Genomic DNA, 27,570 nt, shown 5'->3' on the forward strand with positions numbered 1-27,570 from the left:
GTACTAAAATAAATAAATAAATAAATATATCTAACCAACAAGTGTACACATATCTTACGTCCTAATCTTAATTATATAATAATTTTCTAAATAAATACATTCTACTAATACCTCCCTAGATATCCCTTAATATTATCCAAATACAGATATTTCCTGCTGTCTACCCCACTCTTAGACTAAAAAGATATTTGTGATTCTGTGTTTCCAAAACAAACGTGTCAACTCAAATCCAAAAACTGTTCTTACAAACTATTTTATAAACTAATTAAGTGCACTTAGTTAGAACTCCAAAGAGTACCCAATTATTCAATCTATACAGTAGTAGTTCAGTGCAAATGTCCAATCTCTATTATACCATACAAATATATGTGATTCTATGTTTCCTCAACGAAAAAAACAAACACAGTAAAAGAAAAAGATAAACGTTTTTAAACATGCATTAGTGGTACAGAGTAATACTTCGAGGCTTTCCATAAACCCCAAATCTTGTGAAATTTTTCGCTAACTCCCCTTGTAGCATACACAAATCTCTCGTGTGAACAGGTATTATTAACTAGTTTTAACCATTCTCCAACCGTTGGGGCTAAGGGGGCCATCCACCACCTGGCGACAATAACCTTCGCAATGGCTGACAGGTTCCAAGCTAACTTTTTCCATTCTCCCCCGTAGACCCCTTGCTCCCAAACCCCAAGTAATAAACTAGTGGGGGTGATAGTGTTCCGGGGGATTCCAACATCCACCATTAGATTAACGATTTCATCCCAGAAGGATTTTACAACTCTACACTCCCATAGCATATGCCAGAAAGTCCCCACACCTTCCTTGCACTTAGGGCATATCTCAGAATAGGAGCTCTCTACTTTCTTTAGTCTCACTGGGGTTATATAGCTTCTGTGCAGAATATTAAACTGCACCTGCTGAATAGGGAATGAGGTAGTAGCGCCGCTGGGAGAGGAAAATACCTCACTCCAGGAGCTTAGGGACACCTGGGGAACATCCTCCGTCCAATGTCTTTTTAGTTGCTCCAAATCCTCGCACTGTACCTGGGAGAGTAAGTACCTATATAACTTGGACAGCCTCTTACGGGGACACAATTGCTTCATATATTTCTTACACGGTGAGTCAATAATATTTATCCTTCCCCATCCTTCAGACTGTTGTAACGCACTCCTAACCTGAAGATATCTATAAAACATATGGTTAGGAAGATTATACTGCATTCGTAGCTCACTGAAAGTTCTAAGATGACCTTCCTGGTAAAATTGACCGATAGAGGTTAAACCATATTTTCCCCATACTATACCACCCTGTTGTACCTTGATTCCTTTCAGGGCTACTAATGAAAAAATAGACGTGTCTGGATCTACACCATCAAACCGTATAGTTCTATGCACCCACTTCCAAATCTCAACTGTTTGTTTAATAATGGGGGGCAAGCCACTTCGTAAGTCCCCAGACAACAATCTTTGAAGAGGAGTTAAATCCGGGTCCAAGCAGTTTATCAATTTTCCCATCTCTGCTGTGATTTCATTATCCCGAACCCATGCACAGGCATGTGCTAATTGAGCGGCCATATAATATAGCTTCATATTGGGAGACGCCAGGCCTCCCCTGGCCCGATCTCTACTCAATGTGGCCATTTTAATCCTCGGACGTTTATTTCGCCAGATAAAGGAGGATAGAATACTGTCTATTTCCTTAAAATATTCATTTTTAATATAAACTGGAGAATGTTGGAAGACATATAAGAGCCTCGGGAGGACAGACATCTTAATCAGGTTAACCCTTCCTATTTGTGAAATAGGAAGTTTAACCCACCTACGACACTTAACCTTGATTTCTTTAATAAGTGGAACAAGATTATCCCCGATATAATCTTGAGGGACCTTCGAAACACAAATTCCTAAATACCTGAACTTGTTGGTCGGGTAAATTGGTAACCCAGTTTGCACCGTCTGTGAACTATCCCCTAAATACATCAAATTCGACTTTGCCCAATTAATCTTTATCCCTGAGTATTCCCCAAATTCCCTCAACTGAGTCAAAATAACTGGCAGATCTATCTCAGGGTTATCCACCCCTACTAGCAGATCATCTGCATACAGAGAAACCATATTTATTCCATATCCAGAGTCGGTTATACGATCCCTGAGTTTTTCTCTCAATATGCACGCAAGGGGTTCCACTGCCACCGCGAATAATAGCGGTGACAATGGACACCCCTGTCGAGTACCCCTTGCAAGCGGGAAAGAGGATGATATATACCCATTGATTGAGATCCTAGCCACTGGTTTCTGATACATTAGTGTTATCCAGTTGAGAAAGCTCTCCCCAAATCCAAAAGCCTTGAGAACCCCCCAAAGATATTCCCACTCTATTGAATCAAAGGCTTTGTTGGCATCAAAAGATGCCAACGCAGCCCTACCTTTCCTATAATTAACATTTTGGATATACGAGAGGACCCTCCTCAGGTTGATTGCAGTTGACATACCTGCCCTAAAACCCGTTTGGTCAGGGTGCACGATATGGTCAAGCACCGTTCCCAAACGGTTAGCTAATACTTTAGCAAAGATTTTTGCATCAGTTGTCATTATTGAGATCGGTCGGTATGACTCCACCTGAGAAGGATCCTTTCCAGCTTTGGGGATCATTGCTATTGAGGCTGCTGACATTGACGGAGGAAAGTTTCCTTCTTCCACCATCTCCTGAAACAACACCAAAAGAGAAGGGGCCAGGGTTTTTACATATTTTTGGTAAAATTCGCCTGGGAGCCCATCCAACCCCGGAGCTTTATTGGTTGGCAAGGCCTTAATAGCTGCCACAACCTCCTCTAAACTAAATGGGGAATCTAGAAGCTCTCTAAATTCTGAGGGTATTTGAGGCAGTGCAGATGCCTTCAAATATTCAGCAATCTCTTCTTTATTCTTAGCCAGCTGGGATTGGTATATATTGCTAAAATATGAGACAAACTCCGAAACTATCTTGGGTGTGTCACACTCCAGTTCGCCTGATTCCACCCTTATATTAGGAATAATATTGGGAGGGCTATCCTGTTTGGCCAGAAGGGCTAGCCACTTCCCAGCCCTATCTGCACTGGCATATCTGCGATGATCCCCGGAAATTAATCTACGACTTGTAACCTCTTGCATATAGTCCTGCCATTCTTTTTGGGCTACAAGCCAGGCATTCCTATCTGCATCCAAGCCGCTCTTCACAAATATTGTCTCAAAATTAGCTACCCTGCTTTCTAGTTCAGTAGCCCTAATCCGATGTCCTTTCTTTATAAACGCAATCTTTTTAATTAGAATCCCTCTAACGAAGGCCTTAAAAGTGTCCCACACCATCGTGCCTTGAACAGAGCCGCGGTTCTCATTAAAAAACTCCTCTATTGCTGCTTCCAACTCCTCCTGCTCCCCTAGTTGGGCCAGCCAATATGGCTGCAGTTTCCAGTACTTGAACCCCTCCTCCTTTGTTAGTTCTAACTGGATAATTACGGGGGAGTGGTCTGAGATTCCTCGCGATTTATACTCAATCAGAGCAACCTTATTAAGGAGACTATCAGACACAAGAATTAAGTCTATTCTAGAAAATACCTTATAGGTAGCTGAATAACATGAGTATTGCTTGCGATCTGGATATTTTAGACGCCAAGGGTCCCACCATCCTATTTCTCTAATAAAGTCATGGAACTTATTACCTTCATTAACTGTCCCCTGGGGTGATTTCCAACGGTCTAGTCGGGAATCCAGAACCTTATTAAAGTCCCCTAAACATATTACCTGACTATCTGGGTAGTTCGCCGAGAACTCTACGGCTTCCTTGATAATATCATAGGAGAACGGTGGGGGTATATACACTGTCAGAATGCACATCCTTGTCTGATTGATACGGCACTCTAAGAATATATACCTGCCCAAGGGATCTATCTTACAAACTCCCGGTATAAAAGCCAAGGCTTTTTTGATCAAAATCGAGACCCCTCTGGACATGGACGAGAAAGGGGCATGGTAGAGGGTACCCAGCCAGGGTCGTTTTAACGAATGTAATTTATCCCCAACCAGATGGGTTTCTTGAAGGCAGATTATATCTGCTTCATAATTTTTACATTGTTTTAACACCAGAGCCCTTTTTATTCTCTCATTCAGGCCCCTCACATTCCAGCTCAAAATACGAACTCCCATGTTGACTTAAAGCAACTAAATTGGGTACAAAGAAAGAAACCTATTGCAGCTTGTTCCGCCATTCCAAATTGAGCAAATTGTGACCAGAGAAAACACAAACAAACATATATAACATTACAAATAACACACCCCTCCCCCCACCCCCACCCTGTATACCCATAACCCCTAGGCATACCTTCGTCCCTATATCCCCACCCCCCCTCCCCAAAACAACCCTTCTCTAGGGGCAATTAACTAATAAGCCACTGGAGAGAACTGACCCCCCCTCCCCATGCCCCACCTGCAAAAAACACTGTATTAGGTATATTCAAATTTCTATGAGCCAATCACACACTCGTCATTAGCCCAACCAATCAAAATACATAATTTCTGGTCTGAAAGCGACACCCGAGTATGTTAGTCCAAGACTAATTAGCAAGCACTTGTCTCTTCCCTGGATAGGAACTGTACAGCCAATAGGCCACATCGCTAGGCGAAGAAAAGAATTTTGTTGACCCATCCGCCACTATCCTCAAGTTGGACGGGTACATCATTGAGTATTTCAAACCCAAACCCCGCAGCCGCGTTTTCACATCTTTGAATTTTGCGCGGTCTCGCTGGACCTCAATAGGAAAGTCCGGAAAGGTGGCTATTTTTTTCCCATTATGTGTTAAGTCCTCTTTATCCCTAGCCAGCCGCAACAAGGCATCATGATCTTTGAAGTGCAGGAATTTAGCAATCATGGTTCAAAACGGGGCCCCCGGCACAGGTGGCCACCCTGGGATTCGGTGCGCCCGTTCGATAGCGAACTGGGTAGAGAAGCCTTCTCTACCAAATGATTGTATTATCCACTCTTCCAAAAAAATTTCAGGCTCCCTACCCTCCACACGTTCATCAAAGCCCAAGAACCGAACATTGTTGCGTCTGAGCCTCCCTTCCATATCCGTGAGCTTTTGACGCAGCTCTACAACATTAGATGCCATTGTTTTAACCTGTCCTCTTTATCCCTAGCCAGCCGCAACAAGGCATCACGATCTTTGAAGTGCAGGAATTTAGCAATCATGGTTCAAAACGGGGCCCCCGGCACAGGTGGCCGCCCTGGGATTCGGTGCGCCCGTTCGATAGCGAACTGGGTAGAGAAGCCTTCTCTACCAAATGATTGTATTATCCACTCTTCCAAAAAATTTTCAGGCTCCCTACCCTCCACACGTTCATCAAAGCCCAAGAACCGAACATTGTTGCGTCTGAGCCTCCCTTCCATATCCGTGAGCTTTTGACGCAGCTCTACAACATTAGATGCCATTGTTTTAACCTGTACATTAAGTGGGGTAACACAGTCCTCCAATAACGATATGCGGTTCTCGGCTTCGGACACCCTTTCTCTTATTTTCTGCGCATCATTTCTTAATAATGAAATGTCCGACTGTACTTTACCCATTTGTTCCAGTAAGCGGGACTCACACTTATTTACAGCCTCCAACACTTGCTGCAAAGTAACATCCGTTTCTGGTTGGGGATTACCACCCTTTACTGGGGTAGTTGCGGGAGTAGTGGACTGGGAACTGCTCCCAAGCTGAGACTGTGTACGGGCATATTTTTCAAGTCTGGCTGCGGCCGTGTTCTGGCCTGTTTTACCCATAATACTTATATGAGCAATAGAAGTAGACAGCTACAACCTTCTGAAGCCAACTGGAGAAAAAAAAAAAAAAAAAAGTCACAATGCACGCAACTGGTATAATCCTGCCCTTCACAGGGGTGTGAAAGCTGGGAATGTTCCTATATGTCCCAAATAGCGAGCAACTGCCCACTCTGTGCTGTAGGAGTATGACTCTGCAACCTTCCAGAGCCAACTGAATAAACCCCTTATTATAGACGCACTGGACAGGGTGAGGTCTTACCGCTAGTCAGAATACACACATCCACTATTATTCTGTACTTTACAAGCATGTAGGATTTAGAAATGGTCCTGTATGTCCCAATAGAGGTGCAGCAGCCTGCTCTTAATCAGCTGCCTCTCTCACAGGCAGCCCGGTATAGGCAAACGCAGCAGGGATGTTAGAGGGATTTGTACTGACCGTACCTTCCCGTCGGTCGAGATCACTGGCTGCCAGCCAAAAGTCCCAGCTGGCCAGATACTGATCTTCCCTGTTGCAGAGCTGCTCCGATGGACGCCGCCAGCCAAGTTGCGTCAGCCGCGTGCACGCGCTCCACAGTGGTCGGAGGTTGATGACGGCAAACAGATGATGCTCCCGGAAGCGCTACACACAACGAGTCACCGCTGCCCGCACCACGCCAGCGGGTCCAGTATGGCTTCAGACCTGCCCAATCGTCCAGCAAACACTCCGGACGCAGAGCAGGAACTTCCTCTCGCCAAGGGACGCCAATTTGCCCCGGGCAGCTGCAGTCAGATCCGGCACGAATTCCGGGCTGCAAACGAGGGACAGAGCTCAAAGAATCATGCAGGTAGGCATAGGGAGGAGAGAGCACGCTACCTCACGTCTGCACCGCCGTGGCCACACCCCCGTGAATTAGCGGGAGGTATTTTATTTAGCAAAATATAAATCAAGAAGTATGGAGCAGACAATACAAAAAGCATGATATTGATGTCAGTGGTAGCTTTCAAGCCCTTTTTTGTACAAAGAATAGTGTGCTATTTTCTTTCTATATAAAAACATAATGGATTGATGCATTTTTGAATGGTGGAAATTGAAACAGAGTTTTGCAGTGGGTGTTAATCTGATTCTTAAGTCATTCTCTTCTCATGCAACAAGGAAGAGGAAATAGTAGAACCAATAAAGAAAGGAAGAACTATGTCAGAAGTGGGATTTAACCCACGCCTCCAGAGGAAACTGCGACCTGAACGCAGCGCCATAGACCACTCGGCCATCCTGACATATACCTATCGCACTATTTTTAATAAAAATTTAATATTATGAAGTGAAATTTGTGAATCTTGCACAAACTGGCTACTTTGTTTAGCTTATGGGATTGATTGGATCCTATTTTAATGTACCCAAGTGGGGTTTATGTTCATGACCAATACAAAGAACATGACATTGATCTCTTTGGTAGGTTTCAGGCCCCTATTTTGACAGAGAAAACAGTGTGATCTTTTCTTGATACATAGCAAAATTGTGGATTGATTGATACATTTTTTACATGGTGGAATTGGAAACAGAATTTTGCAGAGAGTGTTCATCTAATTCTTAAGTCATTCTTTTTTCATGCAACAAGGAAGAAGAATTGAAGAACAAATAAGAAAAGAAATAGTCATGTCAGAAGTGGGATTTGAACCCACGCCTCCAGAGGAGACTGCGACCTGAACGCAGCGCCTTAGACCGCTCGGCCATCCTGACATATATCTCACTAACTTTTTAAAAAGTCATATAGTACGAAATCCCCTCTCTAACGATACAATGGTCATATTGTAGAAACTATTGATTTAAAGACTGTATCAATTGCTTTTCCATTCATTTTGAAAGTGGTTCTAATGTATAAAGTAGGATTTATTTTCTCTTTTGAGGATTAGAATTCAAATGCCCAGAGTTTGTTTGCTGATGCATTTTCACTCACTGTTGAGTAAAATTTGTGAAGATTGCACAAACTGGCTACTTCCTTTAGCTTGTGGGATTCATTAGGATTCTATTATAATGAACCCAAGTGGGGTTTATTTTCATGACCAATGGCTTAGAAGAGCAGTTTTCTTAAGTTAGAAAAAGGCCTCCCAAATTCTTAATTTGGGAGGTATTTTATTTAGCAAAATATAAATCAAGAAGTATGAAGCAGACAATACAAAAAGCATGATATTGATGTCAGTGGTAGCTTTCAAGCCCTTATTTGTACAAAGAATAGTGTGCTATTTTCTTTCTATATAAAAACATAATGGATTGATGCATTTTTGAATGGTGGAAATTGAAACAGAGTTTTGCAGTGGGTGTTAATCTGATTCTTAAGTCATTCTCTTCTCATGCAACAAGGAAGAGGAAATAGTAGAACCAATAAAGAAAGGAAGAACTATGTCAGAAGTGGGATTTGAACCCACGCCTCCAGAGGAGACTGCGACCTGAACGCAGCGCCATAGACCACTCGGCCATCCTGACATATAGCTATCGCACTATTTTTAAGAAAAATTTAATATTATGAAGTGAAATTTGTGAATCTTGCACAAACTGGCTACTTTGTTTAGCTTATGGGATTGATTGGATCCTATTTTAATGTACCCAAGTGGGGTTTATGTTCATGACCAATACAAAGAACATGACATTGATCTCTTTGGTAGGTTTCAGGCCCCTATTTTGACAGAGAAAACAGTGTGATCTTTTCTTGATACATAGCAAAATTGTGGATTGATTGATACATTTTTTACATGGTGGAATTGGAAATCGAATTTTGCAGAGAGTGTTCATCTAACTCTTAAGTCATTATTTTTTCATGCAACAAGGAAGAAGAATTGAAGAACAAATAAGAAAAGTAAGAGTCATGTCAGAAGTGGGATTTGAACCCACGCCTCCAGAGGAGACTGCGACCTGAACGCAGCGCCTTAAACCGCTCGGCCATCCTGATATATATCACACTAACTGTTTAAAAAGTGATATAGTACGAAATCCCCTCTCTAACGATACAATGGTCATATTGTAGAAACTATTGATTTAAAGACTGTATCAACTGCTTTTCCATTCATTTTGAAAGTGGTTCTAATGTATAAAGTAGGATTTATTTTCTCTTTTGAGGATTAGAATTCAAATGCCCAGAGTTTGTTTGCTGATGCATTTTCACTCACTGTTGAGTAAAATTTGTGAAGATTGCACAAACTGGCTACCCTTTAGCTTGTGGGATTCATTGGATTCTATTATAATGAACCCAAGTGGGGTTTATTTTCATGACCAATGGCTTAGAAGAGCAGTTTTCTTAAGTTAGAAAAATGCCTCCCAAATTCTTAATTTGGGAGGTATTTTATTTAGCAAAATATAAATCAAGAAGTATGAAGCAGACAATACAAAAAGCATGATATTGATGTCAGTGGTAGCTTTCAAGCCCTTTTTTGTACAAAGAATAGTGTGCTATTTTCTTTCTATATAAAAACATAATGGATTGATGCATTTTTGAATGGTGGAAAATGAAACAGAGTTTTGCAGTGGGTGTTAATCTGAATCTTAAGTCATTCTCTTCTCATGCAACAAGGAAGAGGAAATAGTAGAACCAATAAAGAAAGGTAGAACAATGTCAGAAGTGGGATTTGAACCCACGCCTCCAGAGGAGACTGCGACCTGAATGCAGCGCCATAGACCACTCGGCCATCCTGACATATACCTATCGCACAATTTTTAAGAAAAATTTAATATTATGAAGTGAAATTTGTGAATCTTGCACAAACTGGCTACTTTGTTTAGCTTATGGGATTGATTGGATCCTATTTTAATGTACCCAAGTGGGGTTTATGTTCATGACCAATACAAAGAACATGACATTGATCTCTTTGGTAGGTTTCAGGCCCCTATTTTGACAGAGAAAACAGTGTGATCTTTTCTTGATACATAGCAAAATTGTGGATTGATTGATACATTTTTTACATGGTGGAATTGGAAATCGAATTTTGCAGAGAGTGTTCATCTAACTCTTAAGTCATTATTTTTTCATGCAACAAGGAAGAAGAATTGAAGAACAAATAAGAAAAGTAAGAGTCATGTCAGAAGTGGGATTTGAACCCACGCCTCCAGAGGAGACTGCGACCTGAACGCAGCGCCTTAGACCGCTCGGCCATCCTGATATATATCACACTAACTGTTTAAAAAGTGATATAGTACGAAATCCCCTCTCTAACGATACAATGGTCATATTGTAGAAACTATTGATTTAAAGACTGTATCAACTGCTTTTCCATTCATTTTGAAAGTGGTTCTAATGTATAAAGTAGGATTTATTTTCTCTTTTGAGGATTAGAATTCAAATGCCCAGAGTTTGTTTGCTGATGCATTTTCACTCACTGTTGAGTAAAATTTGTGAAGATTGCACAAACTGGCTACTTCCTTTAGCTTGTGGGATTCATTGGATTCTATTATAATGAACCCAAGTGGGGTTTATTTTCATGACCAATGGCTTAGAAGAGCAGTTTTCTTAAGTTAGAAAAATGCCTCCCAAATTCTTAATTTGGGAGGTATTTTATTTAGCGAAATATAAATCAAGAAGTATGGAGCAGATAATACAAAAAGCATGATATTGATGTCAGTGGTAGGTTTCAAGCCCTTATTTGTACAAAGAATAGTGTGCTATTTTCTTGCTATATAAAAATATAATGGATTGATGCCTTTTTGAATGGTGGAAATTGAAACAGAGTTTTGCAGTGGGTGTTAATCTGATTCTTAAATCATTCTCTTCTCATGCAAAAAGGAAAAGGAAATAGTAGAACCAATAAAGAAAGGAAGAACTATGTCAGAAGTGGGATTTGAACCCACGCCTCCAGAGGAGACTGCGACCAAAGACCACTCGGCCATCCTGACATATAACTATTGCACTATTTTTAAGAAAAATGTAATATTATGAAGTGAAATTTGTGAATCTTGCACAAACTGGCTACTTTGTTTAGCTTATGGGAATGATTGGATCCTATTTTGTGGATTGATTGATTGATACATTTTTTACATGGTGGAATTGGAAACAGAATTTTGCAGAGAGTGTTCATCTAATTCTTAAGTCATTCTTTTTTCATGCAACAAGGAAGAATAATTGAAGAACAAATAAGAAAAGAAAGAGTCATGTCAGAAGTGGGATTTGAGCCCACGCCTCCAGAGGAGACTGCGACATGAACGCAGCGCCTCAGACCGCACGGCCATCCGGACATATATCACACTAACTTTTTAAAAAGTGATATAGTACGAAATCCCCTCTCCAACGATACAATGGTCATATTGTAGAAACTATTGATTTAAAGACTGTATCAATTGCTTTTATATTCATTTTGAAAGTGGTTCTAATGTATAAAGTAGGATTTATTTTCTCTTTTGAGGATTTGAATTCAAATGCCCAGAGTTTGTTTGCTGATGCATTTTCACTCACTGTTGAGTAAAATTTGTGAAGATTGCACAAACTGGCTACTTCCTTTAGCTTGTGGGATTCATTGGATTCTATTATAATGAACCCAAGTGGGGTTTATTTTCATGACCAATGGCTTAGAAGAGCAGTTTTCTTAAGTTAGAAAAATGCCTCCCAAATTCTTAATTTGGGAGGTATTTTATTTAGCAAAATATAAATCAAGAAGTATGAAGCAGACAATACAAAAAGCATGATATTGATGTCAGTGGTAGCTTTCAAGCCCTTTTTTGTACAAAGAATAGTGTGCTATTTTCTTTCTATATAAAAACATAATGGATTGATGCATTTTTGAATGGTGGAAAATGAAACAGAGTTTTGCAGTGGGTGTTAATCTGAATCTTAAGTCATTCTCTTCTCATGCAACAAGGAAGAGGAAATAGTAGAACCAATAAAGAAAGGTAGAACAATGTCAGAAGTGGGATTTGAACCCACGCCTCCAGAGGAGACTGCGACCTGAATGCAGCGCCATAGACCACTCGGCCATCCTGACATATACCTATCGCACAATTTTTAAGAAAAATTTAATATTATGAAGTGAAATTTGTGAATCTTGCACAAACTGGCTACTTTGTTTAGCTTATGGGATTGATTGGATCCTATTTTAATGTACCCAAGTGGGGTTTATGTTCATGACCAATACAAAGAACATGACATTGATCTCTTTGGTAGGTTTCAGGCCCCTATTTTGACAGAAAACAGTGTGATCTTTTCTTGATACATAGCAAAATTGTGGATTGATTGATACATTTTTTACATGGTGGAATTGGAAACAGAATTTTGCAGAGAGTGTTCATCTAATTCTTAAGTCATTCTTTTTTCATGCAACAAGGAAGAAGAATTGAAGAACAAATAAGAAAAGAAAGAGTCATGTCAGAAGCGGGATTTGAACCCACACCTCCAGAGGAGACTGCGACCTGAACGCAGCACCTTAGACCGCTCGGCCATCCTGACATATATCACACTAACTTTTTAAAAAGTGATATAGTACGAAATCCCCTCTCTAACGATACAATGGTCATATTGTAGAAATTATTGATTGAAAGACTGTATCAACTGCTTTTCCATTCATTTTGAAAGTGGTTCTAATGTATAAAGTAGGATTTATTTTCTCTTTTGAGGATTAGAATTCAAATGCCCAGAGTTTGTTTGCTGATGCATTTTCACTCACTGTTGAGTAAAATTTGTGAAGATTGCACAAACTGGCTACTTCATTTAGCTTGTGGGATTCATTGGATTCTATTATAATGAACCCAAGTGGGGTTTATTTTCATGACCAATGGCTTAGAAGAGCAGTTTTCTTAAGTTAGAAAAATGCCTCCCAAATTCTTAATTTGGGAGGTATTTTATTTAGCGAAATATAAATCAAGAAGTATGGAGCAGATAATACAAAAAGCATGATATTGATGTCAGTGGTAGGTTTCAAGCCCTTATTTGTACAAAGAATAGTGTGCTATTTTCTTGCTATATAAAATATAATGGATTGATGCCTTTTTGAATGGTGTAAATTGAAACAGAGTTTTGCATTGGGTGTTAATCTGATTATTAAGTCATTCTCTTCTCATGCAACAAGGAAGAGAATATAGTAGAACCAATAAAGAAAGTAAGGACTATGTCAGAAGTAGGATTTGAACTCACGCCTCCAGAGGAGACTGCAACCTGAACGCCGCGCCATAGACCACTCGGCCATCCTGACATATACTATTGCACTATTTTTTAAGAAAAAATTTATATTATGAAGTGAAAATTGTGAATCTTGCACAAACTGGCTACTTTGTTTAGCTTATGGGATTGATTGGATCCTATTTTAATGTACCCAAGTGGGGTTTATGTTCATTACCAATACAAAGAACATAACATTGATTTCTTTGGAAGGTTTCAGGCCCCTATTTTGACAGAGAAAACAGTGTGATATTTTCTTGATACATAGCAAAATTGTGGATTGATTAATACATTTTTTTACATGGTGGAATTGGAAACAGAATTTTGCAGAGTGTGTTCATCTAATTCATAAGTCATTCTTTTTTCATGCAACAAGGAAGAAGAATTGAAGAACAAATAAGAAAAGAAAGAGTCCTGTCAGAAGTGGGATTTGAACCCACGCCTCCAGAGGAGACTGCGACCTGAACGCAGCGCCATAGACCGCTCGGCCATCCTAACATATATCACACTATTTTTTTAAAAAGGGATATAGTACGAAATCCCCTCTCTAACGATACAATGGTCATATTGTAGAAACTATTGATTTAAAGACTGTATCAATTGCTTTTCCATTCATTTTGAAAGTTGTTCTAATGTATAAAGTAGGATTTATTTTTTCTTTTGAGGATTAGAATTCAAATGCCTAGAGTTTGTTTGCTGATGCATTTTCACTCACTGTTGAGTAAAATTTGTGAAGATTGCACAAACTGGCTACTTCCATTAGCTTGTGGGATTCATTGGATTCTATTATAATGAACCCAAGTGGGGTTTATTTTCATGACCAATGGCTTAGAAGAGCAGCTTTCTTCAGTTTGAAAAATGCCTCCCAAATTCTTAATTTGGGAGGTATTTTATTTAGCAAAATATAAATCAAGAAGTATGGAGCAGACAATACAAAAAGCATGATATTGATTTCAGTGGTAGGTTTCAAGCCCTTATTTGTACAAAGAATAGTGTGCTATTTTCTTGCTATATAAAAAATAATGGATTGATGCATTTTTAAATGGTGGAAATTGAAACAGAGTTTTGCAGTGGGTGTTAATCTGATTCTTAAGTCATTCTCTTCTCATGCAACAAGGAAGAGGAAATAGTAGAACCAATAAAGAAAGGAAGAACTATGTCAGAAGTGGGATTTGAACCCACGCCTCCAGAGGAGACTGCGACCTGAACGCAGCGCCATAGACCACTCGGCCTTCCTGACATATACCTATCTTACTCTTTTTAAGAATTTTTTTATATTATGAAGTTAAATTTGTGAATCTTGCACAAACTGGCTACTTTGTTTAGCTTATGGGATTGATTGGATCCTATTTTAATGTACCCAAGTGGGGTTTATGTTCATGACCAATACAAAGAACATGACATTGATCTCTTTGGTAGGTTTCAGGACCCTATTTTGACAGAGAAAACAGTGTGATCTTTTCTTGATACATAGGAAAATTGTGGATTGATTGATACATTTTTTTCCATGGTGGAATTGGAAACAGAATTTTGCAGAGAGTGTTTATCTAATTCTTAAGTCATTCTTTTTTCATGCAACAAGGAAGAAGAATTGAAGAACAAATAAGAAAAGAAAGATTCCTGTCAGAAGTGGGATTTGAACCCACGCCTCCAGAGGAGACTGCGACCTGAACACAGCGCCTTAGACCGCTCGGCCATTCTGACATATATCACACTAACTTTTTTAAAAGTGATATAGTACGAAATCCCCTCTCCAACGATACAATGGTCATATTGTAGAAACTATTGATTTAAAGACTGTATCAATTGCTTTTCCATTCATTTTGAAAGTGGTTCTAATGTATAAAGTAGGATTTATTTTCTCATTTGAGGATTAGAATTCAAATGCCTAAAGTTTGTTTGCTGATGCATTTTCACTCACTGTTGAGTAAAATTTGTGAAGATTGCACAAACTGGCTACTTCATTTAGCTTGTGGGATTCATTGGATTCTATTATAATGAACCCAAGTGGGGTTTATTTTCATGACCAATGGCTTAGAAGAGCAGTTTTCTTAAGTTAGAAAAATACCTCCCAAATTCTTAATTTGGGAGGTATTTTATTTAGCGAAATATAAATCAAGAAGTATGGAGCAGATAATACAAAAAGCATGATATTGATGTCAGTGGTAGGTTTCAAGCCCTTATTTGTACAAAGAATAATGTGCTATTTTCTTGCTATATAAAAAATATAATGGATTGATGCCTTTTTGAATGGTGGAAATTGAAACAGAGTTTTGCAGTGGGTGTTAATCTGATTCTTAAGTCATTCTCTTCTCATGCAAAAAGGAAAAGGAAATAGTAGAACCAATAAAGAAAGGAAGAACTATGTCAGAAGTGGGATTTGAACCCACGCCTCCAGAGGAGACTGCGACCATAAACCACTCGGCCATCCTGACATATAGCTATCGCACTATTTTTAAGAAAAATTTAATATTATGAAGTGAAATTTGTGAATCTTGCACAAACTGGCTACTTTGTTTAGCTTATGGCATTGATTGGATCCTATTTTAATGTACCCAAGTGGGGTTTATGTTCATGACCAATACAAAGAACATGACATTGATCTCTTTGGTAGGTTTCAGGCCCCTATTTTTAAAGAGAAAACAGTGTGATCTTTTCTTGATACATAGCAAAATTGTGGATTGATTGATACATTTTTTACATGGTGGAATTGGAAACAGAATTTTGCAGAGAGTGTTTATCTAATTCTTAAGTCATTCTTTTTTCATGCAACAAGGAAGAAGAAATAAGAAAAGAAAGAGTCATGTCAGAAGTGGGATTTGAACCCATGCCTCCAGAGGAGACTGCGACCTGAACACAGCGCCTTAGACCGCTCGGCCATCCTGACATATATCACACTATTTTTTTAAAAAGGGATATAGTACGAAATCCCCTCTCTAACGATACAATGGTCATATTGTAGAAACTATTGATTTAAAGACTGTATCAACTGCTTTTCCATTCATTTTGAAAGTGGTTCTAATGTATAAAGTAGGATTTATTTTCTCTTTTGAGGATTAGAATTCAAATGCCCAGAGTTTGTTTGCTGATGCATTTTCACTCACTGTTGAGTAAAATTTGTGAAGATTGCACAAACTGGCTACTTCATTTAGCTTGTGGGATTCATTGGATTCTATTATAATGAACCCAAGTGGGGTTTATTTTCATGACCAATGGCTTAGAAGAGCAGTTTTCTTAAGTTAGAAAAATGCCTCCCAAATTCTTAATTTGGGAGGTATTTTATTTAGCAAAATATAAATCAAGAAGTATGAAGCAGACAATACAAAAAGCATGATATTGATGTCAGTGGTAGCTTTCAAGCCCTTATTTGTACAAAGAATAGTGTGCTATTTTCTTTCTATATAAAAACATAATGGATTGATGCATTTTTGAATGGTGGAAATTGAAACAGAGTTTTGCAGTGGGTGTTAATCTGATTCTTAAGTCATTCTCTTCTTATGCAACAAGGAAGAGGAAATAGTAGAACCAATAAAGAAAGGAAGAGTAGAACCAATAAAGAAATTTGTGAATCTTGCACAAACTGGCTACTTTGTTTAGCTTATGGCATTGATTGGATCCTATTTTAATGTACCCAAGTGGGGTTTATGTTTATGAGCAATACAAAGAACATGACATTGATCTCTTTGGTAGGTTTCAGGCCCCTATTTTTAAAGAGAAAACAGTGTGATCTTTTCTTGATACATAGCAAAATTGTGGATTGATTGATACATTTTTTACATGGTGGAATTGGAAACAGAATTTTGCAGAGAGTGTTTATCTAATTCTTAAGTCATTCTTTTTTCATGCAACAAGGAAGAAGAAATGAAGAACAAATAAGAAAAGAAAGAGTCATGTCAGAAGTGGGATTTGAACCCACGCCTCCAGAGGAGACTGCGACCTGAACACAGCGCCTTAGACCGCTCGGCCATCCTGACATATATCACGCTATTTTTTTAAAAAGGGATATAGTACGAAATCCCCTCTCTAACGATACAATGGTCATATTGTAGAAACTATTGATTTAAAGACTGTATCAACTGCTTTTCCATTCATTTTGAAAGTGGTTCTAATGTATAAAGTAGGATTTATTTTCTCTTTTGAGGATTAGAATTCAAATGCCCAGAGTTTGTTTGCTGATGCATTTTCACTCACTGTTGAGTAAAATTTGTGAAGATTGCACAAACTGGCTACTTCATTTAGCTTGTGGGATTCATTGGATTATATTATAATGAACCCAAGTGGGGTTTATTTTCATGACCAATGGCTTAGAAGAGCAGTTTTCTTAAGTTAGAAAAATGCCTCCCAAATTCTTAATTTGGGAGGTATTTTATTTAGCAAAATATAAATCAAGAAGTATGAAGCAGACAATACAAAAAGCATGATATTGATGTCAGTGGTAGCTTTCAAGCCCTTATTTGTACAAAGAATAGTGTGCTATTTTCTTTCTATATAAAAACATAATGGATAGATGCATTTTTGAATGGTGGAAATTGAAACAGAGTTTTGCAGTGGGTGTTAATCTGATTCTTAAGTCATTCTCTTCTCATGCAACAAGGAAGAGGAAATAGTAGAACCAATAAAGAAAGGAAGAACTATGTCAGAAGTGGGATTTGAACCCACGCCTCCAGAGGAGACTGCGACCATAGACCACTCGGCCATCCTGACATATAGCTATCGCACTATTTTTAAGAAAAATTTAATATTATGAAGTGAAATTTGTGAATCTTGCACAAACTGGCTACTTTGTTTAGCTTATGTGATTGATTGGATCCTATTTTAATGTACCCAAGTGGGGTTTATATTCATGACCAATACAAAGAACATGACATTGATCTCTTTGGTAGGTTTCAGGCCCCTATTTTGACAGAGAAAACAGTGTGATCTTTTCTTGATACATAGCAAAATTGTGGATTGATTGATACATTTTTTACATGGTGGAATTGGAAACAGAATTTTGCAGAGAGTGTTCATCTAATTCTTAAGTCATTCTTTTTTCATGCAACAAGGAAGAATAATTGAAGAACAAATAAGAAAAGAAAGAGTCCTGTCAGAAGTGGGATTTGAACGCACGCCTCCAGAGGAGACTGCAACATGAAAGCAGCGCCTTAGACCGCTCGGCCATCCGGACATATATCACACTAACATTTTAAAAAGTGATATAGTACGAAATCCCCTCTCCAACGATACAATGGTCATATTGTAGAAACTATTGATTTAAAGACTGTATCAATTGCTTTTCCATTCATTTTGAAAGTGGTTCTAATGTATAAAGTAGGATTTATTTTCTCTTTTGAGGATTAGAATTCAAATGCCCAGAGTTTGTTTGCTGATGCATTTTCACTCACTGTTGAGTAAAATTTGTGAAGATTGCACAAACTGGCTACTTCCTTTAGCTTGTGGGATTCATTGGATTCTATTATAATGAACCCAAGTGGGGTTTATTTTCAGGACCAATGGCTTAAAAGAGCAGTTTTCTTAAGTTAGAAAAATGCCTCCCAAATTCTTAATTTTGGAGGTATTTTATTTAGCAAAATATAAATCAAGAAGTATGAAGCAGACAATACAAAAAGCATGATATTGATTTCAGTGGTAGCTTTCAAGCCCTTTTTTGTACAAAGAATAGTGTGCTATTTTCTTTCTATATAACAACATAATGGATTGTCGCATTTTTGAATGGTGGAAAATGAAACAGAGTTTTGCAGTGGGTGTTAATCTGATTCTTAAGTCATTCTCTTCTCATGCAACAAGGAAGAGGAAATAGTAGAACCAATGAAGAAACGTAGAACTATGTCAGAAGTGGGATTTGAACCCACGCCTCCAGAGGAGACTGCGACCATAGACCACTCGGCCATCCTGACATATAGCTATCGCACTATTTTTAAGAAAAATTTAATATTATGAAGTGAAATTTGTGAATCTTGCACAAACTGGCTACTTTGTTTAGCTTATGGGATTGATTGGATCCTATTTTAATGTACCCAAGTGGGGTTTATGTTCATGACCAATACAAAGAACATGACATTGATCTCTTTGGTAGGTTTCAGGCCCCTATTTTTAAAGAGAAAACAGTGTGATCTTTTCTTGATACATAGCAAAATTGTGGATTGATTGATACATTTTTTACATGGTGGAATTGGAAACAGAATTTTGCAGAGAGTGTTTATCTAATTCTTAAGTCATTCTTTTTTCATGCAACAAGGAAGAAGAATTGAAGAACAAATAAGAAAAGAAAGAGTCATGTCAGAAGTGGGATTTGAACCCACGCCTCCAGAGGAGACTGCGACATGAACGCAGCGCCTTAGACCGCTCGGCCATCCGGACATATATCAGACTAACTTTTTAAAAAGTGATATAGTACGAAATCCCCTCTCCAACGATACAATGGTCATATTGTAGAAACTATTGATTTAAAGACTGTATCAATTGCTTTTCCATTCATTTTGAAAGTGGTTCTAATGTATAAAGTAGCATTTATTTTCTCTTTTGAGGATTAGAATTCAAATGCCCAGAGTTTGTTTGCTGATGCATTTTCACTCACTGTTGAGTAAAATTTGTGAAGATTGCACAAACTGGCTACTTCCTTTAGCTTGTGGGATTCATTGGATTCTATTATAATGAACCCAAGTGGGGTTTATTTTCAGGACCAATGGCTTAGAAGAGCAGTTTTCTTAAGTTAGAAAAATGCCTCCCAAATTCCTAATTTGGGAGGTATTTTATTTAGCAAAATATAAATCAAGAAGTATGAAGCAGACAATACAAAAAGCATGATATTGATGTCAGTGGTAGCTTTCAAGCCCTTTTTTGTACAAAGAATAGTGTGCTATTTTCTTTCTATATAAAAACATAATGGATTGATGCATTTTTGAATGGTGGAAAATGAAACAGAGTTTTGCAGTGGGTGTTAATCTGATTCTTAAGTCATTCTCTTCTCATGCAACAAGGAAGAGGAAATAGTAGAACCAATAAAGAAACGTAGAACTATGTCAGAAGTGGGATTTGAACCCACGCCTCCAGAGGAGACTGCGACCATAGACCACTCGGCCATCCTGACATATAGCTATCGCACTATTTTTAAGAAAAATTTAATATTATGAAGTGAAATTTGTGAATCTTGCACAAACTGGCTACTTTGTTTAGCTTATGGGATTGATTGGATCCTATTTTAATGTACCCAAGTGGGGTTTATGTTCATGACCAATACAAAGAACATGACATTGATCTCTTTGGTAGGTTTCAGGCCCCTATTTTTAAAGAGAAAACAGTGTGATCTTTTCTTGATACATAGCAAAATTGTGGATTGATTGATACATTTTTTACATGGTGGAATTGGAAACAGAATTTTGCAGAGAGTGTTCATCTAATTCTTAAGTCATTCTTTTTTCATGCAACAAGGAAGAAGAATTGAAGAACAAATAAGAAAAGAAAGAGTCATGTCAGAAGTGGGATTTGAACCCACGCCTTCAGAGGAGACTGCGACATGAACGCAGCGCCTTAGACCACTCGGCCATCCGGACATATATCACACTAACTTTTTAAAAAGTGATATAGTACGAAATCCCCTCTCCAACGATACAATGGTCATATTGTAGAAACTATTGATTTAAAGACTGTATCAATTGCTTTTCCATTCATTTTGAAAGTGGTTCTAATGTATAAAGTAGGATTTATTTTCTCTTTTAAGGATTAGAATTCAAATGCCCAGAGTTTGTTTGCTGATGCATTTTCACTCACTGTTGAGTAAAATTTGTGAAGATTGCACAAACTGGCTACTTCCTTTAGCTTGTGGGATTCATTGGATTCTATTATAATGAACCCAAGTGGGGTTTATTTTCAGGACCAATGGCTTAGAAGAGCAGTTTTCTTAAGTTAGAAAAATGCCTCCCAAATTCCTAATTTGGGAGGTATTTTATTTAGCAAAATATAAATCAAGAAGTATGAAGCAGACAATACAAAAAGCATGATATTGATGTCAGTGGTAGCTTTCAAGCCCTTTTTTGTACAAAGAATAGTGTGCTATTTTCTTTCTATATAAAAACATAATGGATTGATGCATTTTTGAATGGTGGAAAATGAAACAGAGTTTTGCAGTGGGTGTTAATCTGATTCTTAAGTCATTCTCTTCTCATGCAACAAGGAAGAGGAAATAGTAGAACCAATAAAGAAACGTAGAACTATGTCAGAAGTGGGATTTGAACCTTAGACCGCTCGGCCATCCTGACATATATCACACTATTTTTTTAAAAAGTGATATAGTACGAAATCCCCTCTCTAACGATACAAGGGTCATATTGTAGAAACTATTGATTTAAAGACTGTATCAACTGCTTTTCCATTCATTTTGAAAGTGGTTCTAATGTATAAAGTAGGATTTATTTTCTCTTTTGAGGATTAGAATTCAAATGCCCAGAGTTTGTTTGCTGATGCATTTTCACTCACTGTTGAGTAAAATTTGTGAAGATTGCACAAACTGGCTACTTCATTTAGCTTGTGGGATTCATTGGATTCTATTATAATGAACCCAAGTGGGGTTTATTTTTATGACCAATGGCTTAGAAGAGCAGTTTTCTTAAGTTAGAAAAATGCCTCCCAAATTCTTAATTTGGGAGGTATTTTATTTAGCGAAATATAAATCAAGAAGTATGGAGCAGATAATACAAAAAGCATGATATTGATGTCAGTGGTAGGTTTCAAGCCCTTATTTGTACAAAGAATAGTGTGCTATTTTCTTGCTATATAAAAATATAATGGATTGATGCCTTTTTGAATGGTGGAAATTGAAACAGAGTTTTGCAGTGGGTGTTAATCTGATTCTTAAGTCATTCTCTTCTCATGCAAAAAGGAAAAGGAAATAGTAGAACCAATAAAGAAAGGAAGAACTATGTCAGAAGTGGGATTTGAACCCACGCCTCCAGAGAAGACTGCGACCATAGACCACTCGGCCATCCTGACATATAGCTATCGCACTATTTTTAAGAAAAATTTAATATTATGAAGTGAAATTTGTGAATCTTGCACAAACTGGCTACTTTGTTTAGCTTATGGGATTGATTGGATCCTATTTTAATGTACCCAAGTGGGGTTTATGTTCATGACCAATACAAAGAACATGACATTGATCTCTTTGGTAGGTTTCAGGCCCCTATTTTGACAGAAAACAGTGTGATCTTTTCTTGATACATAGCAAAATTGTGGATTGATTGATACATTTTTTACATGGTGGAATTGGAAACAGAAATTTGCAGAGAGTGTTCATCTAATTCTTAAGTCATTCTTTTTTCATGCAACAAGGAAGAAGAATTGAAGAACAAATAAGAAAAGAAAAAGTCATGTCAGAAGTGGGATTTGAACCAACGCCTCCAGAGGAGACTGCGACCTGAACGCAGCGCCTTAGACCGCTCGGCCATCCTGACATATATCACATTAACTTTTTAAAACGTGATATAGTACGAAATCCCCTCTCTAACGATACAATGGTCACATTGTAGAAACTATTGATTTAAAGACTGTATCAACTGCTTTTCCATTCATTTTGAAAGTGGTTCTAATGTATAAAGTAGGATTTATTTTCTCTTTTGAGGATTAGAATTCAAATGCCCAGAGTTTGTTTGCTGATGCATTTTCACTCACTGTTGAGTAAAATTTGTGAAGATTGCACAAACTGGCTACTTCATTTAGCTTGTGGGATTCATTGGATTCTATTATAATGAACCCAAGTGGGGTTTATTTTCATGACCAATGGCTTAGAAGAGCAGTTTTCTTAAGTTAGAAAAATGCCTCCCAAATTCTTAATTTGGGATGTATTTTATTTAGCGAAATATAAATCAAGAAGTATGGAGCAGATAATACAAAAAGCATGATATTGATGTCAGTGGTAGGTTTCAATCCCTTATTTGTACAAAGAATAGGCTGCTTTTTTCTTGCTATATAAAATATAATGGATTGATGCCTTTTTGAATGGTGTAAATTGAAACAGAGTTTTGCATTGGGTGTTAATCTGATTCTTAAGTCATTCTCTTCTCATGCAACAAGCAAGAGGAAATAGTAGAACCAATAAAGAAAGGAAGGACTATGTCAGAAGTAGGATTTGAACTCACGCCTCCAGAGGAGACTGCAACCTGAACGCCGCGCCATAGACCACTCGGCCATCCTGACATATACTATCGCACTATTTTTTAAGAAAAAATTTATATTATGAAGTGAAATTTGTGAATCTTGCACAAACTGGCTACTTTGTTTAGCTTATGGGATTGATTGGATCCTATTTTAATGTACCCAAGTGGGGTTTATGTTCATTACCAATACAAAGAACATGACATTGATTTCTTTGGAAGGTTTCAGGCCCCTATTTTGACAGAGAAAACAGTGTGATCTTTTCTTGATACATAGCAAAATTGTGGATTGATTAATACATTTTTTTACATGGTGGAATTGGAAACAGAATTTTGCAGAGAGTGTTCATCTAATTCTTAAGTCATTCTTTTTTCATGCAACAAGGAAGAAGAATTGAAGAACAAATAAGAAAAGAAAGATTCCTGTCAGAAGTAGGATTTGAACCTACGCCTCCAGAGGAGACTGCGACCTGAACACAGCACCATAGACCGCTCGGCCATCCTGACATATATCACACTAACTTTTTAAAAGTGATATAGTACGAAATCCCCTCTCTAACGATACAATGGTCATATTGTAGAAACTATTGATTTAAAGACTGTATCAATTGCTTTTCCATTCATTTTGAAAGTTGTTCTAATGTATAAAGTAGGATTTATTTTTTCTTTTGAGGATTAGAATTCAAATGCCTAGAGTTTGTTTGCTGATGCATTTTCACTCACTGTTGAGTAAAATTTGTGAAGATTGCACAAACTGGCTACTTCATTTAGCTTGTGGGATTCATTGGATTCTATTATAATGAACCCAAGTGGGGTTTATCTTCGTGACCAATGGCTTAGAAGAGCAGCTTTCTTAAGTTAGAAAAATGCCTCCCAAATTCTTAATTTGGGAGGTATTTTATTTAGCAAAATATAAATCAAGAAGTATGGAGCAGACAATACAAAAAGCATGATATTGATGTCAGTGGTAGGTTTCAAGCCCTTATTTGTACAAAGAATAGTGTGCTATTTTCTTGCTATATAAAAAAATAATGGATTGATGCATTTTTAAATGGTGGAAATTGAAACAGAGTTTTGCAATGGGTGTTAATCTGATTCTTAAGTCATTCTCTTCTCATGCAACAAGGAAGAGGAAATAGTAGAACCAATAAAGAAAGGAAGAACTATGTCAGAAGTGGGATTTGAACCCACGCCTCCAGAGGAGACTGCGACCTGAACGCAGCGCCATAGACCACTCGGCCATCCTGACATATACCTATCTTACTCTTTTTAAGAATTTTTTTTATATTATGAAGTTAAATTTGTGAATCTTGCACAAACTGGCTACTTTGTTTAGCTTAGGGGATTGATTGGATCCTATTTTAATGTACCCAAGTGGGGTTTATGTTCATGACCAATACAAAGAACATGACATTGATCTCTTTGGTAGGTTTCAGGACCCTATTTTGACAGAGAAAACAGTGTGATCTTTTCTTGATACATAGGAAAATTGTGGATTGATTGATACATTTTTTTCCATGGTGGAATTGGAAACAGAATTTTGCAGAGAGTGTTCATCTAATTCTTAAGTCATTCTTTTTTCATGCAACAAGGAAGAAGAATTGAAGAACAAATAAGAAAAGAAAGAGTCCTGTCAGAAGTGGGATTTGAACCCACGCCTCCAGAGGAGACTGCGACCTGAACACAGCACCTTAGACCGCTCGGCCATCCTGACATATATCACACTAACTTTTTTAAAAGTGATATAGTATGAAATCCCCTCTCCAACGATACAATGGTCATATTGTAGAAACTATTGATTTAAAGACTGTATCAATTGCTTTTCCATTCATTTTGAAAGTGGTTCTAATGTATAAAGTAGGATTTATTTTCTCATTTGAGGATTAGAATTCAAATGCCTAAAGTTTGTTTGCTGATGCATTTTCACTCACTGTTGAGTAAAATTTGTGAATATTGCACAAACTGGCTACTTCATTTAGCTTGTGGGATTCATTGGATTATATTATAATGAACCCAAGTGGGGTTTATTTTCATGACCAATGGCTTAGAAGAGCAGTTTTCTTAAGTTAGAAAAATGCCTCCCAAATTCTTAATTTGGGAGGTATTTTATTTAGCAAAATATAAATCAAGAAGAATGGAGCAGACAATACAAAAAGCATGATATTGATGTCAGTGGTAGGTTTCAAGCCCTTATTTGTACAAAGAATAGTGTGCTATTTTCTTGCTATATAAAAATATAATGGATTGATGCATTTTTGAATGATGGAAATTGAAACAGAGTTTTGCAGTGGGTGTTAATCTGATTCTTAAGTCATTCTCTTCTCATGCAACAAGGAAGAGGAAATAGTAGAACCAATAAAGAAAGGAAGAACTATGTCAGAAGTGGGATTTGAACCCACACCTCCAGAGGAGACTGCGACCTGAACGCAGCGCCATAGACCACTCGGCCATCCTGACATATACCTATCGCACTATTTTTAAGAAAAATTTTATATTATGAAGTGAAATTTGTGAATTTTGCACAAACTGGCTACTTTGTTTAGCTTATGGGATTGATTGGATCCTATTTTAATGTACCAAAGTGGGGTTTATGTTCATGACCAATACAAAGAACATGACATTGATCTCTTTGGTAGGTTTCAGGCCCCTATTTTGACAGAGAAAACAGTGTGATCTTTTCTTGATACATAGCAAAATTGTGGATTGATTGATACATTTTTTTACATGGTGGAATTGGAAAAAGAATTTTGCAGAGAGTGTTCATCTAATTCTTAAGTCATTCTTTTTTCATGCAACAAGGAAGAAGAATTGAAGAACAAATAAGAAAAGAAAGAGTCCTGTCAGAAGTGTGATTTGAACTCACGCCTCTAGAGGAGACTGCGACCTGAACGCAGCGCCTTAGACCGCTCGGCCATCCTGACATATATCACACTAACTTTTTTCAAAGTGATATAGTACGAAATCCCCTCTCCAACGATACAATGGTCATATTGTAGAAACTATTGATTTAAAGACTGTATCAATTGCTTTTCCATTCATTTTGAAAGTGGTTCTAATGTATAAAGTAGGATTTATTTTCTCTTTTGAGGATTAGAATTCAAATGCCTAGAGTTTGTTTGCTGATGCATTTTCACTCATTGTTGAGTCAAATTTGTGAAGATTGCACAAACCGGCTACTTCATTTAGCTTGTGGGATTCATTGGATTATATTATAATGAACCCAAGTGGACCAATGGCTTAGAAGAGCAGTTTTCTTAAGTTAGAAAAATGCCTCCCAAATTCTTAATTTGGGAGGTATTTTATTTAGCAAAATATAAATCAAGAATTATGGAGCAGACAATACAAAAAGCATGATATTGATGTCTGTGGTAGGTTTCAAGCCCTTATTTGTACACAGAACAGTGTGCTCCTTTCTTGCTATATAAAAATATAATGAATTTTTGAATGGTGGAATTTGAAACAGAGTTTTACAGTGGGTTTTGATGTCATTGTTAAGTCATTCTTTTCTCATGCAACAAGGAAGAGGAATTGTAGAACCAATAGAGAAAGGAAGAACTATGTAAGAAGTGGTATTTGAACCCATGCCTACAGAGGAAACTGTGACATAAATGCAGTGCCATAGACCATGCGGCCATCCTGACATATACCTATCTTTTTTTTGAGAAAAAATTAATACTATGAAGTGAAATTTGTGAATCTTGAACAAGTTGGCAACTTTGTTTAGGTTATGGGATGGATTAGATCCTATTTTAATGTATCCAAGTGGGGTTTATGTTCATGACCAATACAAATAACATGATATGTTTCAGGCCCCTATTATGAAAGAAAATATAGTGTAATCTTTTCTTGCTACATAGGAAAATGTTGGATTGATTGATTTTTTTTTTCAGGATGGAATTTTAAACAGAATTTTGTGAGAGTGTTCATCTAATTCTTAAGTCATTCTATTTTAATGCAACAAGGAAGAGGGATTGTAGAACCAATCTGGCTACAGCTTATAGGATTGATTGGATGTTGTGTTAATGGATCCAACTGGGGTTTATATTCATGACCAATATAAATAAAATGAAATTGATGTTTGTGTTAGGTTTCAATCCCCTATTTTCACATCACATATCGCATCGCATCGCATACGACCATATCGCATGCGATGCGATGACCCGATTTTTCCATATGATTCAATGTTAAAATGGACTGAGTCCATTTTAACATGGAATTCAATGGGAAAAAAGGGTCCTTTTCATACCCCTACTATCCAAGTGGGAATGGAGTTGGACATAAACCTGTGGCGAGCGTAGCGAGCCACCAAGGCAGAAGCGTGGCAAGCGAAGCGAGCCCCGCGAGGGGACGGTATTCTGTGTCCCCTACGCTCGCCACGCTTCGGGCTCGGTGGCTCGCTACGCTTGACACAGGTTTATATTCAACTCCATGCCCACTTGGATAGTAGTGGTATGAAAAGGACCCCTTTTCCCATTGAATTCCATGTTAAAATTGAATCCTATGGAAAAATCGGG

At 37.7% G+C, this 27,570-nt stretch overlaps 19 non-coding genes across 19 annotated transcripts; all 19 read right to left on the reverse strand.

Annotated features, from left to right (window-relative positions):
* Nucleotides 1–7,433: 7,433 nt before the first annotated feature.
* On the reverse strand, nt 7,434–7,516 carry TRNAL-CAG (transfer RNA leucine (anticodon CAG)). The gene has a single exon. It is a non-coding gene; the product is annotated as a tRNA-Leu (tRNA).
* Nucleotides 7,517–8,177: 661 nt separating this feature from the next.
* On the reverse strand, nt 8,178–8,260 carry TRNAL-CAG (transfer RNA leucine (anticodon CAG)). The gene has a single exon. It is a non-coding gene; the product is annotated as a tRNA-Leu (tRNA).
* A 380-nt stretch (nt 8,261–8,640) lies between these two features.
* Nucleotides 8,641–8,723, reverse strand: TRNAL-CAG (transfer RNA leucine (anticodon CAG)). The gene has a single exon. It is a non-coding gene; the product is annotated as a tRNA-Leu (tRNA).
* A 658-nt stretch (nt 8,724–9,381) lies between these two features.
* Nucleotides 9,382–9,464, reverse strand: TRNAL-CAG (transfer RNA leucine (anticodon CAG)). Its single transcript has one exon. It is a non-coding gene; the product is annotated as a tRNA-Leu (tRNA).
* A 380-nt stretch (nt 9,465–9,844) lies between these two features.
* TRNAL-CAG (transfer RNA leucine (anticodon CAG)) lies at nt 9,845–9,927 on the reverse strand. The gene has a single exon. It is a non-coding gene; the product is annotated as a tRNA-Leu (tRNA).
* Nucleotides 9,928–11,656: 1,729 nt separating this feature from the next.
* On the reverse strand, nt 11,657–11,739 carry TRNAL-CAG (transfer RNA leucine (anticodon CAG)). Its single transcript has one exon. It is a non-coding gene; the product is annotated as a tRNA-Leu (tRNA).
* A 378-nt stretch (nt 11,740–12,117) lies between these two features.
* On the reverse strand, nt 12,118–12,200 carry TRNAL-CAG (transfer RNA leucine (anticodon CAG)). The gene has a single exon. It is a non-coding gene; the product is annotated as a tRNA-Leu (tRNA).
* Nucleotides 12,201–13,323: 1,123 nt separating this feature from the next.
* TRNAL-CAG (transfer RNA leucine (anticodon CAG)) lies at nt 13,324–13,406 on the reverse strand. Its single transcript has one exon. It is a non-coding gene; the product is annotated as a tRNA-Leu (tRNA).
* Nucleotides 13,407–14,065: 659 nt separating this feature from the next.
* On the reverse strand, nt 14,066–14,148 carry TRNAL-CAG (transfer RNA leucine (anticodon CAG)). Its single transcript has one exon. It is a non-coding gene; the product is annotated as a tRNA-Leu (tRNA).
* Nucleotides 14,149–14,529: 381 nt separating this feature from the next.
* TRNAL-CAG (transfer RNA leucine (anticodon CAG)) lies at nt 14,530–14,612 on the reverse strand. The gene has a single exon. It is a non-coding gene; the product is annotated as a tRNA-Leu (tRNA).
* Nucleotides 14,613–15,712: 1,100 nt separating this feature from the next.
* TRNAL-CAG (transfer RNA leucine (anticodon CAG)) lies at nt 15,713–15,795 on the reverse strand. Its single transcript has one exon. It is a non-coding gene; the product is annotated as a tRNA-Leu (tRNA).
* Nucleotides 15,796–16,799: 1,004 nt separating this feature from the next.
* Nucleotides 16,800–16,882, reverse strand: TRNAL-CAG (transfer RNA leucine (anticodon CAG)). The gene has a single exon. It is a non-coding gene; the product is annotated as a tRNA-Leu (tRNA).
* A 2,303-nt stretch (nt 16,883–19,185) lies between these two features.
* TRNAM-CAU (transfer RNA methionine (anticodon CAU)) lies at nt 19,186–19,268 on the reverse strand. The gene has a single exon. It is a non-coding gene; the product is annotated as a tRNA-Met (tRNA).
* A 1,110-nt stretch (nt 19,269–20,378) lies between these two features.
* On the reverse strand, nt 20,379–20,461 carry TRNAM-CAU (transfer RNA methionine (anticodon CAU)). Its single transcript has one exon. It is a non-coding gene; the product is annotated as a tRNA-Met (tRNA).
* Nucleotides 20,462–22,274: 1,813 nt separating this feature from the next.
* Nucleotides 22,275–22,357, reverse strand: TRNAL-CAG (transfer RNA leucine (anticodon CAG)). Its single transcript has one exon. It is a non-coding gene; the product is annotated as a tRNA-Leu (tRNA).
* Nucleotides 22,358–23,480: 1,123 nt separating this feature from the next.
* TRNAL-CAG (transfer RNA leucine (anticodon CAG)) lies at nt 23,481–23,563 on the reverse strand. Its single transcript has one exon. It is a non-coding gene; the product is annotated as a tRNA-Leu (tRNA).
* A 659-nt stretch (nt 23,564–24,222) lies between these two features.
* TRNAL-CAG (transfer RNA leucine (anticodon CAG)) lies at nt 24,223–24,305 on the reverse strand. Its single transcript has one exon. It is a non-coding gene; the product is annotated as a tRNA-Leu (tRNA).
* A 382-nt stretch (nt 24,306–24,687) lies between these two features.
* Nucleotides 24,688–24,770, reverse strand: TRNAL-CAG (transfer RNA leucine (anticodon CAG)). Its single transcript has one exon. It is a non-coding gene; the product is annotated as a tRNA-Leu (tRNA).
* Nucleotides 24,771–25,430: 660 nt separating this feature from the next.
* TRNAL-CAG (transfer RNA leucine (anticodon CAG)) lies at nt 25,431–25,513 on the reverse strand. The gene has a single exon. It is a non-coding gene; the product is annotated as a tRNA-Leu (tRNA).
* Nucleotides 25,514–27,570: the final 2,057 nt, after the last annotated feature.

Source organism: Crinia signifera, chromosome 1, assembly GCF_055691185.1.
Source record: "Crinia signifera chromosome 1, ASM5569118v1, whole genome shotgun sequence".
NCBI lineage: Eukaryota > Metazoa > Chordata > Amphibia > Anura > Myobatrachidae > Crinia > Crinia signifera.